Below are 12325 nucleotides of genomic sequence, written 5' to 3' on the forward strand. Positions count from 1 at the left end.
TCTGAGTTTGTGCAATGTTGGATGCAGTATATATAGAGTGATTGGAGTTTTGGGGTCATAGTCCCCACATCTATGGTGTAAGGATGTACCTTCTTGCAAAAATTATTGTTTTCTAATATTTCTATTTTGTATAGCAGTTTTTAAAGATTACAGTACTGGTTGGTTCAGGTGTTAGATATGTGATGCTTTAAATCTTGAAAAAGAGAAATATAATGATTTTTGGTAGAGCCCAGCAGAATTTACTGCTTTCTACAGTTAAATCTAAATGTGCATGGAATGTATGTTTCTGAATATCAGACTAATGGAACAAGAAAATAGTTATAATTTTAGACTACAAAATATTGTTTTTAGTTAAAGTCAGAATGAATGGAAGTACCTGAAATTATAGAAGATTTGGTACCTTTCAGCTTCCCAGGTTTTGTGAAGATGATCTAAATTTTGGCTCAACATTTCGGTTTGTCCTTCCTATAATTAGACTTTTTGAAAAAATTCTAAGTTAACAAAACCACTATTTACATCTATCCCTTAATGGGGCCCTTTTTCCATAATTATTTTTTGCTTTTCTATTCCTGATTCTGGAGGTACAAATTGGAGAGCTGCATGAAAAATCTTGAGGCTGTGGCACTGTCAATCTTTGAATGACAGCACGATAAAAGTAGTATGAGGCAGCTGTAGGAAGTTTGACTACAGTCGTACATTTTTATACCTTCAACTATTAAAATACTTTTGGTATTTTAGAATATAGCATGGGTTGGCAAAGAGATTAAGGTATAAAGGTAAATGCATTGTATTTATAACACTTTACTTTTGCTCTGAAATATCTGAAATAAGCATGTTGCACTCTATTATATTATGCAGCAGTTGCAGTGCTTGGGTCTTTTCTTAGATTGCGTTTTATACTTTGCGAAACCTAGGACTTCAAACATAAATTTACTTGAGAAACATAACTGTACTGTATTATCATTTCAGACAGATAAAACTTCATGTTAAGTGCTTCAGTTTTTGGGAAGGCCTCCTCATAATTGCACAATTCATTAAATGTTGATAATGCTTCCAGGCCATTTCTGTAGGATCATCCTGGTGCCAGTACTAGGCATCTGCTATTGTCTGTTCATATTTTCATCAGTAATTCTAAATCTGTTATATACAAGCTACATAAAGGCTTCAGCTTAAAGCTTACATGTTGAACAGCATAACTAAATAGATACTTGACCTCTCTTTAGTACAGCTGAAGATATAGTAAATATTGTTTGTATACTGTTTATATTGCCATCATTTGCATCAAAAAATAAATAAATAAATAAATAAAAATAAAAAAAGCACCAAACCAGGCATGTCCAAGGGTCAGCTTCCGGTTATTTCTCCTGTCCACCTGGTGAATCTGGGCATACTGGGGCAATGCAGCAATTGCCTCATGTAAACAGAAAACCCTCTCCTCCTACCACCCAACACTACAACCTGTGAAAGATGCACTTACATAGCCAAAATGGAAGCAAAGCGCTTTCCACCCAAGATTGTGCTAGACAGTCGAGAGGAGAAGGTTAACTCCCACACTACACCTCAAGCAACACATAGCCCTTCTAAACCCACACCACCAGCACCCACATATAGCAACACTAATCTACATATGTAGAGGCCTTTAACTGTAACCTGCCCAAGCAACAAGGACCTCTGAAGCTGAAACGCAAACAAACACCAATCACAACCAAAGTGTCACATAGTTCACAACACCAGTGTGCCACCCAGCAACAGTCCCTAAGGCAAGACAACGTACCTAACATTTTAGTCATAGGTGACTCTATAGTCCGGCACACTGATGTCCCACTCACCAGGTTGAACAAGGAGAAAATTACAGTCAGCTGCCTGTCAGGTGCCAGGATCTGCCACATAATGCATGCACTCAAGTCACTCCACAACAAGTACAAATATGACTCTGTCATTGTCCATGTTGGAGTGAATGACTTGAGACATACCTCCCTGGACTACATGAAAAGAGACATGGAAGAGTTCTCGGATCATGTGGCCTAGACAGGTATGACCCTAGCCCTGAGTAGCATCCTGCCTTCGCCCAGAATTATACCACAATATAAGGACAAAATTATTGACTTCAACAATTGGCTAAGCTTCTGGTGTCATTCAAAGGGGATCCAGTATCTGTCTGCCTGGGACGACATGATCGACAGACCACAATGCTTTGCCAGAGATGGTCTGCACCTGTCGCCCCTGGGATTCAGGTTACTGGCTAAGGCTCTTGCCACCCCTATAGTGCCTTTTTTAGACAAAGTTCAAAGGACAAAACCACCACTGTAACAGATACAAGCATGCAAAATCTAAAGGTAATGCTACTCAATGCTAGAAGTGTAAACCTCAAAATGCACTCTCTTGAGGCAATCCTAAAAATGGAGAACATCGATATCTGTGCAGTAACTGAGACCTAGTTCAAGGCTCCAGAGAGCACACCTGCAATACCAGGCTACAACTCTTACCACACTTTTCGGCCACCAAACCAGGACCGAAACACTAAAGGTGGAGGAGTGTCAATATTCACCAAGGATATTCACACCACCAGGCTAGTTGCCCAACACAATGCGTCTGAAATTCTCCAGGTGCAACTAACACTAGGTAAGACTGCAATCCAAACTGTAGCTTGCTACAGATCCCCCAACATACCCCAAGATTCTCACTACACCTTTCTAAACATACTGGAAAATATTAAGATAGAACCAAACACCTTAATACTGGGTGATTTTAACTACCCTGCCATTAACTGGGAAAACTACTCATGTACCAACACCTTTGCCCAGTGGTTCTTGGAATTCATACATTCCAATGCCCTGGATCAACTAATCCATAGTCCCACCAGGGGCTCCAATATCCTAGACCTGGTCATTACCAACATGGGAAATTGATGCTCCACAACTATGGTCACCCCCTCATTATTCAGGTCTGACCATAAGCTAATCACCCTTAACATCCACATCCCACCCACACCCCCCAGTAAGGAAACCTCCATAAAAAACTTCTCCAAAGCCAGCTTCATGCTACTCAAGTCAGAAGTGACAAACTTCATGACACCCATGCAAACGGGAACTGAAAGTTCAACTACAGAATCCTACACTAAGGCACTGTACGAGCACATCCATTCATGCTCTCATCCAAAAAAAGGAAGCCAATCTGGTGGTCCCCTGCCATAAACAAGCTTTACAACAAAAGGAAGAAACTGTTGCAGAAAAGAGGAAAATCCCAGGATGCAAAAAACTCCCTTACCAGCCTCAGTAAGAAACTGAGATCCCTCATAAAATCCTCCAAAGCTAGTTACAAAAATGAAATTGCCAAAGATTCCAAAGACAACCACAAGGCATTCTATAACTATGTCAAGAATCTAAATGGCAATGCTCAGATCTGCTCTGAGCTAAAACAGAATGGCATTAAATATACTGATCCCAAGGATATTGCCAATATCCTGGCAGATCGATTCAGTGCCAACTTCACCTCCCTCTCACCCCCTAAATGACCCATCTCAATACCGTAAGATTGCCAAATTCCGGTAATAACGGCCACACAGGTAAAAAACGCACTCTCCAAAGCTAAGAATACAGCATCCACAGGACCAGATGACATCCTGGGCTGTGTACTACATGAACTACAATATGAACTGGCACCTCACCTAAGTGTCATGTTTAATCATAGCCTCACCTCAGGTTTCGTACCCACTGAGTGGCGCAGAGCTACAGTTATCCCACTCCACAAGGCGGGATCCACCTTGGATCCCGGAAACTACCATCCTATCAGTCTGATGAGCCTTATCTGCAAGGCCATGGAGCGTATTATCATGGAACTTATAAACAATGACATTGGCAACCTTCAAACACTGGACTCCACTCAGTTGGGGTTCATGAAGGGCTGATCTTGTTTCCTGAACCTGATTGACTTCTTTGAATCGTCTCTAGGGCCATGGACAAGGGTAAGGTGATCCACACAGCCTATCTAGACCTTGCCCAAGGCCTTTGTCACCATCCCCCACTCTGGAATCATAGATAAACTTACTAACTGGGCATTAATCCCTACATCACCCAATGGCTTGCTAACTGGCTTACTGATAGAACCCACACTGTAAAAGTAGCTGACTCCAAATCCAGCTCCAGACAAATGACAAGTGGAGTACCTCAGGGTTCAGTCCTGGGACTGCTCTTGTTTGGCATCTACTTCTCTGAAGTACAGGCCAACACTAAGGGACTCTGGCTAACAAAGTTCGCAGATGACTGCAAACTAGGAGCCATTATTGAATTTCCAAATGATGTGGATACTCTACAAAATGGCCTTACAGAAACAGATGCTTGGTGCCAGAGCCATGGGCTCAAGCTCAATGCCAAGAAATGTATAGTTATCCCCTTTGGGAAAAAACATGTACCCATGAATTACCATATAGGTGGCAGTACACTAAACACCGAAAGTGTGATAAGAGAGTTAGGGACACAGGTGGACAGTGGTCTCACCTTCAATAACCACATCACCACAACAGTCAGGAAATCCTTCTGTGTGGTACACCTCATCACTAAGGGCTTTTCATCTAGAAAAAAGGAGGTCATTGTTCCACTGTACTCATCCCTCATTAGACCCATTATAGAATACAATGCCCCATTTGGTATGTACCTCTCAAGACATCTGCAACAACTGGAAAGGCCGCAGAAATACCTCACTAAAAGTATCACAGGCCTAAAGTAGATGCCCTATGCTGACCGCCTTAAAAAACTCCAGCTATACTCTGTCGCATATCGTCTACTTAGAGGCAATCTCTGCTTAACATACAAAGCCATGTCAAACCCAGAGCTGTTGGACATGCAACACTTAAAGAAATCCCAATCCCTCAGAGCCACATGCTCCAGGGATCTAAACCTTGTCATCACAATAAACAAAACTTGCTGGGGAGATAGGTTCCTGACCCAGAGACTCCCCAGACTCTGCAATAGATTGCCCATACATGTCAAGCAGAGTGCCTCTTTGGCCCTCTTCAAAAGGAACCTTGACGATTGGACGGGAGAAAGGAAATTCACCCCGGGGATCACATCAGTTGCCCTGCTAAACAGGGGTCCAGGGGAGTAAATAGTGTGGGAAGAAATAGCCAGGGAATTGTTATGGCTAGGCTTGTATAGGCCCTAGGGCTGATAGCCTAGTACCAACCTATAAAGCTATGTGAAAGTTCACCACTTCATAAACATATTGCTACTGAAACTGCTTGTGTAGCTTGTGTGGTTATGGACAAATTACAGAAATTAATATTTAACATTTTATTGTAATGCATCAAATTCCATGTAAGACATGAGGCTGTGGTGACCACGTTTCCATTTATGCTTCTTTGCTAACATGCATAGTCCTTTAGATATGAACACTTGGTTGAACTGTGAAGATATAACTTAATTTTGTCAAAAAGCTCATTTTGCAGCCATTAGAAGCCTGATTATAAGTTTTCAGAGCACAATTAGAGAGAATGAATTAAATATTGTCCATAAAAATAAGTGAAATAAACAATTTTCATTTTTTCTTGTCATTCAATACAGATAGCTTTGTTACAAGTTTGCTTCCATTTGTGACATGACACTATTAAACTATTTTGTTAGATATGTCATCATACTCTATTTGTATTCCCCACAGCAGGGTTAAATGTTGCTTGTAGTTACATTTACTATCTGTGCAGCCTCAGAGATGATATTCATTCCCCATGTCCTAATTTGCATAATATAATGAACATTTATCAATCATGAGTGGACAGGTGATCCGCTGTGGTAACCCCTAACCGGGAAAAGCCGAGAGAAGAAGAAGAATGAACATTTATCAAATATAATATTTTTTTCAGAATGCCTTCATAATGGTTTGTTTCAAAAAAATATCACAATAATATGGCAAAGAAATAAAGAATGCATTTCTTAATTATGGATCATTACAATCATAATATGAATTTGAATGTCATTAAATCAAACTTGTATCAACTAAAACACCCAGTGAAAACCCAAATGGCCTGAGGGTGGACATGCAGACCCTACAATCAATGCACCTTAAAAGGAAACTGCAATAGAAACTGAAGTACTATCTAGCAACATAGCTATCCTGGAAAACATATCCTTTGTTATCCTTCTTAATAAAGGGGAGCCCTACTGTTTGTTACTGGTCTGTTTATCCATACTCAGAACATCAGTAAAAGATCATTGGCATCTTGTTATGGCAGCAAAACTTGGAGAAGAACAAGGAGAGCTCTGTGAATTCTTCACTTTCTCCATCTTTGAGTCTTTGTGTCCTCAGAACTTGTATATACCTATATATATATATATATATATATATATATATATATAGATATAGATATAGATATATATATATATATAGATATAGATATATATATAGATATATATATATATATGCTTGTATGTATGTATGTATGTATGTACATCTATCCCCCAGAGAGAGAGAGAGAGACGTAGAATGGTGAAGACTTGCCCCCACAATAAGGCTGCAAAACATGTTTCTCCATGTCTCACCTTGAGAGCATTGTTGCTGACTTCTCAAGATTTTAGATGTTTTGGGTTTGAAATTGTTTGGATTAGACAACTTATGGTTATTCATAGCAGGCTTTTAATTCAATTATAATATAATATATTGCCAAGCTTTTGTCAGTAGATTACTCAGGGTTATGGATGTATCAAACACATTATAACAAATGAAGACCATCACATATCTTTCAGAAGTTGCAGGGGAAATGTTTACACTTCAGCTGCTCCAGATTCTTCTAATGATCCAGTTACTGCAGCTTAGACTATAGTAAAGCAGACATAATGAGCTATGAGACTGAATGTAAACAGCAGCAAGAAAAGTATAACTCATATTAAAATGTAACCAGTAAGTACATTGATAAGAATAGTTGATAGGATGGCAGATCATTTATTTCATTCCTCCCTCCTATTTAGTAAATCTTTTCAAAGCAGTGTAAAAGGAGCCCATACTAGTCCATACTGTTGAATGAGTGTTTTGGTATTTTAATTTGGAAGTTGATCTTTCACTTTCCAGTTTCTTTTGATAGCTGAATAGCTGAAGCTGATGAAAGCACAGACAATTTTATATTTTCTGTCTTGTTGAATGTGAACAATTGGGCAAAGGTTTCTAGGGTCAATTAAATCCTTTCCTTACAACTAACTATAGGGAAAATGTGCATTAGAAAATGGTGTAATTTCAGAATTTATCAAGTACATGAATCATTAAAAAAAGGAACTAGAATATACTTGATGATGATGATAAGTGTAGCAAATGTTATTTGTTGTTGTAATCTTTAAAAGCTCAGCACTGTAACACTAGTAGCAAATTTTGAACGGTCATTTTCTGGTCCTTATAATTTGTTGAGATATTATGATAAGACCGTGATCTAATGTAAAGGTGTTCTGCATCTGTAAGATGATAAAGGGAGGAATACTTTTAAAAATCTGTTTTGAAGGTTGAACCTACAGGCATTTGATATGGTATAATATCAGTACACTTTTAGAGAAACCTGATCTGTTTTTAGCACGTTGCCTTTGAATAATAATGGGCTGTGTCCTAGATTAGTACAAGAATGTTTCGCTAACATAATGCGGTTAATATTTACAACTTAGCCTTTCTCTTCCTGTTTTCAAGAATCAAGTCACTTTCCATTTTTTGTCACATAAAAACTCATAATAGCTACTGCTAGATGTTTTAAGTGTCACACTGTGGTTCCCATACGAGTGTACGCATGTGAAAAATACACTGCCTGCATGTACTTAATGACATGGAAAGAGTTACCATTTCAAAGGTTGATGTGTTGCCTTTTTCAACTGCAAAATCAATTTATTTGCTGTTATTTGCACTGATAACATTTTTCTTACTGGTCAAATCTCTTGTATTTTGAAAATGATACTTTACAACTTTTAGAAGCAATTAGAAAGTACAATCCCCTGAGCCTAATAGCTGCAAATATTACATCTTACCCCAGCCTTTGTATTTTTGCTCATTACTGCACTTGAAATAATAATGGTACAATCAAGGAAAAGAGAAGAAGAAAGAAAAAGGAAAAAAAAATCCCAGTTGATTACTTTGAAATATAAAGGGTGAAACACTGGAACTGCTTAACCAGATGCCATAATGCCATAAGCATAGCCAGCTCTGGTGAAAGACTGATAAAGACCTATGTCCCAGGTAACTCAGGAATGATTAGTGACTCAGATCTGATGGAGCTGTCAGTGAGGATGGGCATGTCAAGGGGGGGGGGGGGCATGCATAGGTGGGCAGAATTTTCTTAGCTTTACCAGAGGCCTGAGTACAGGGACATCTCCTTAGGTTGGGCATGTAGGAAGGATGAATAGGTTTGCTGCTCTATGGACCTGGAGCAGACATGTTATCAAGCCCCATCTCATTGCCCAAACGAGCCTAATAATGTATAATATTAGCACACTGGGGGAAGGGCTTAGGGAAAAACTTGGCGCACAGGTCATCATAACAAGCTTCTGCACCTCAGCATGCCATGAAATGCCTTTAACTTTACAGGTGGTGAAGGTTGGGAGGTTGTGGGCTCAAGTCCTAAAAGTGTAGCTGGTTCACCCAGTGCCCTGGGCTGGTACTATGAACCAGTGTCCCACTCCCTCAGCTTAAAAAAAATCTGTGACTAACTTCTTGCTACAGTTTAGACCTCACATGGAATGCTACAGTGCTCTGGTTTGACTAAAACTGCAATCCTGGCTTTTAAAAGCAAGTATTACATTAAAGAGAGATCAGGATTGGTTGATTGTGCCCCCTGTGACAAAGGAGGATACTGCCAGCCCAGCTATCTGGAATTTTGTAAATATATGTCATGGTGAATATTGAAATGATTTGTGTAAGATACTTGTGTTATAACTGTATTAGAACTGTATGTTATGTGTATATCAAACTACTGGTATAGAAGTGTGTGTTGAAAAGGGTTTGTAAAGTACTGAGCTTAAACATGTAACCACAGTGTACCCTACTAGAAAAGAACAGAAATGTACATACACTATTGTAACTGTTTAAAGGTATATATTTTAACAGGGGAAACTGGAATACAAGAGGTTAACTTCAGAAAAATAACAGAAAAATAACTGAATGTAAATTACTTTATGGCCATGCAATAAAAAGATGTTATCTTTCAGTTTCAGTGGAGCAACAGACACAACGTCTGGGCTGAGAAGGTGTCTGTATTGTCTTGGAAGTGTTCTATTGTTTTATGAGTTCCAGGATCTGCAAAGATTTTAGGGAAAGCCTTTGTGTATATATTTTCACAGGTACTTGCTAAATACCACTAACTTACAGCAGTGGGGGGTTTACCTGGGATAGAATCAGATGACAGGAAATGATGTCATTCTGCAGGCTATCCCAGCAGTAATATTTGAGATACTATTTTAAGAAGTCTCTGAGAGAGACTGAGCATTCTGTATTTCACCTGACAACATTAACTAGAGGATCTATTCACCACATCTGCCTTTCTGTTTTAATTAACTGTACTAGGGTACAGTTTAATCTTTTAGCTATAGTCAGAAATATAGCAAAGCTTAATTTAGATGTTTTCCTTTATTTATTTGAGACTGTCCTGCTATGTTTTAAATATTTCCTGTGATTTTTGAACTCTGATGTTACTGTAAATGTATATTTAGTATTTTGTTATTCTTTTATTATTGCATATATTTAAACTTTTCATTGTGGCTGGTCTGTCTAGACATATTTAAGTTCTGGGAGTACTTGCATATTTGTTTGGTGACACTGTGGGCCACTCCTAATACCCTTGCTCTTGGTCAAACTACCATTTGTATTCATAGTAACATTACACAGTAAGATTGGAAACCCTTTGTTAAGGGCCTTAAAGTAGCTGGCTGGTGGCAGTAATAACTACCTTATAGTCTTGGCAGAAAGAAGCATAGCTAGTAAACCTGTGCCACCTTTCCCAGGCGTGTGTGTGTGTGTGTGTGTGTGTGTGTGTGTGTGTGTGTGTGTGTGTGTGTGTGTGTGTGTGTGTGTGTCAGCTACTTGGGCAGGGACACGAAGCATTGGTTGGACAGAGAGGGTGTTGGAGGTCTTGATTTGGCCACTCAGCTGAGATCTCAACTCTATAGCTGTGCCAGTGGGTAGTCTTACTGGGGATCTGGAGAAATGGAGAAACCAGCCCTGGACTGACTTTGGTCTCTGTGTGCTCTTAGGGGAAATTGCACTTAATGCAGAGAGCTGCTTCTGGAAATACTGTGTGTGTACCTGTCATCCTCCCAATGTACATCCCCCACTGGTGCCAGTGGTGAGGATTGAGGCTCCTTAATTACTGGGCCAGTGGTGGGACGTCACATCCCCAGCACGTTACACCTGGGGCTGTTGCCCCTCTTGCCCTATCCTAGCTACACTACTGCAAGTCCCCTGAGGGGTTGCATGTTTTTTAATTGCCTACAGATGACTAAGGCTGTGAGTTGTTGAAGAGCTGCTACTTGTGGTACAAGGTTTGATTCCCTTGGCCTTCATTTACCTGATGTGTGAACTTGAGTAAGTCACTTACCCTGAAAGTACTTGGGAACAATTGGAATACTGGGTAAGGCTCCTCAATGGGTACAGGACATTTTGACCCTGCTGATTCGACCCTGGATGATTTGTCCCTGACCATTTTGACCCCGGACAGTTGGACCCCCAAAAAATTAATAAAAAACTACATTTAAATTAAAATAATAAACCGGAACATATTAAATAAAATAAAATAATGAACAGAAAGTACGGGCTATAAAAGTAGTTCTGATAACATCCGGACTGCCAGGATTGTTGTAGTAAGTAGCTTCTGTTCAACATAAGTTGAAAAAGTAATGTTTGGAAACTAAAATTAAGTAAAACGGTTATTACATATAAGACTCTAAAAAACAAGTTTAAAAACTAAATTTAAATTAAAAAAATGAACAGCAACGTATATAATAAAGCTATGAATGGAAGCTACAGACTGAAACAATAGTACTGATAACATCTGTATTGGCAGGCTAGTTGCAGTACGTAGCTTCTTTTCAATGTTTTATGATTAAATTGTAATGTTTGAATGTAAAACTAAGTGAAACACATATTAAATGTAAAACATTGAAAAAAAGGTTCCCATGAGTAAAAGAAGTCTATAACTCAAGCAGAATATACATAAAAAAGCAAAAATATGGACGTTACAGTAAATAAAACACATTACAAATGATACCAAAAATATAAAATAAAGTATAAAAGAAAATAAAAGAATCCAAACTCCTACACCACATTAGCCACCAACTGATCCTAGCCTGGGAAATACATCCCAATCCAGGTCCAAATCCTTGCACATCTACCCCTTCTTCCCATCCCTCACCCAACCTATCCTCCTCTCAACTAAAAAACAGCCTTCTACTACTAAGCTTAAACATCCGAAGCATAAACAATAAAGTTCACTTACTGCATGCCTTGTTATCCTCCTGTTCCCCCGATCTACTATCCCTAACTGAAACATGGTTGAAACGTATTACACCCGACAGTGAATTCCTCCCACCTGGGTACAATGTATTATACAATGACAGATTAACCAAAAAAGGGTCTGGAGTAGCATTAATTTACAAAAGCAACCTAAAACTCTGTACTATTGATCCTCCTATATCCCTCCCTTCAATACCTCTCAACTACTTCTAGCCAAACTAAAACTTATTGACAAAAAGTCAATCAACATTATCACAGGCTATATACCTCCTGGCAATAATATCTCCTCCCTAGAATCCCTTCTACACTGGGTTAATCTTAATCTACCCCAAGAAACAATCATCCTCTGTGACTTTAATATAGACCGACACTTTTTCTCTAATACTAACCCCACTAACCATATCACTTTCTATAGCTTCTCCCAAGTTATTCAATCCAGCACCTGGCTAGGAAACAATAAAACCAAAGGAAGTCTCCTAGACTGGCTCCTGATAAACAAGACCAGTTCTCCTTGCCAAGCAGGTGTCCTACCAGACACCCTCAGTGATCATCAACCCACATTCTTACTAAAATATAAAATCCATTCCAACTCTACCTCACTAATTCAAACTACCAGGAACAAACAAAGCTTTGACCCTAACAAATTCAAATGTGAACTAAAATACCAAAATTGGAACATACTAAAAGAAGTTCCCCCAGACAAAGCTGTTAATCAATTCAACAACATTTTCCTATGTATCCTGAATGCCCATGTCCTTACCTCATACTAGAAAATGCAAAATGAATATAGCTCCCTGGATCACCAAAGAGACTAAAAACAAGATAGCACAAAGAAATAGAGCCTGGCAGCACTGGAAGGCCA

The 12325-nt window shown here is 39.0% G+C and overlaps 1 protein-coding gene and 1 long non-coding RNA gene across 3 annotated transcripts in view; one reads left to right on the plus strand and one right to left on the minus strand.

Moving 5' to 3' along the window:
• LOC122816916 (protein FAM13A-like) overlaps positions 1–12325 on the plus strand; it is a 1835067-nt gene that overhangs the window by 981296 nt on the left and 841446 nt on the right. The gene's annotated exons all lie outside the window — the stretch shown is intronic.
• The window catches only part of LOC122816917, a 752891-nt gene that overhangs the window by 647974 nt on the left and 92592 nt on the right, over positions 1–12325 (minus strand). The gene's annotated exons all lie outside the window — the stretch shown is intronic.

The sequence above is a fragment of the Protopterus annectens genome, chromosome 12.part0 (assembly GCF_019279795.1).
Source record: "Protopterus annectens isolate FY-2018-M chromosome 12.part0, PAN1.0, whole genome shotgun sequence".
Taxonomy (NCBI): domain Eukaryota; kingdom Metazoa; phylum Chordata; order Ceratodontiformes; family Protopteridae; genus Protopterus; species Protopterus annectens.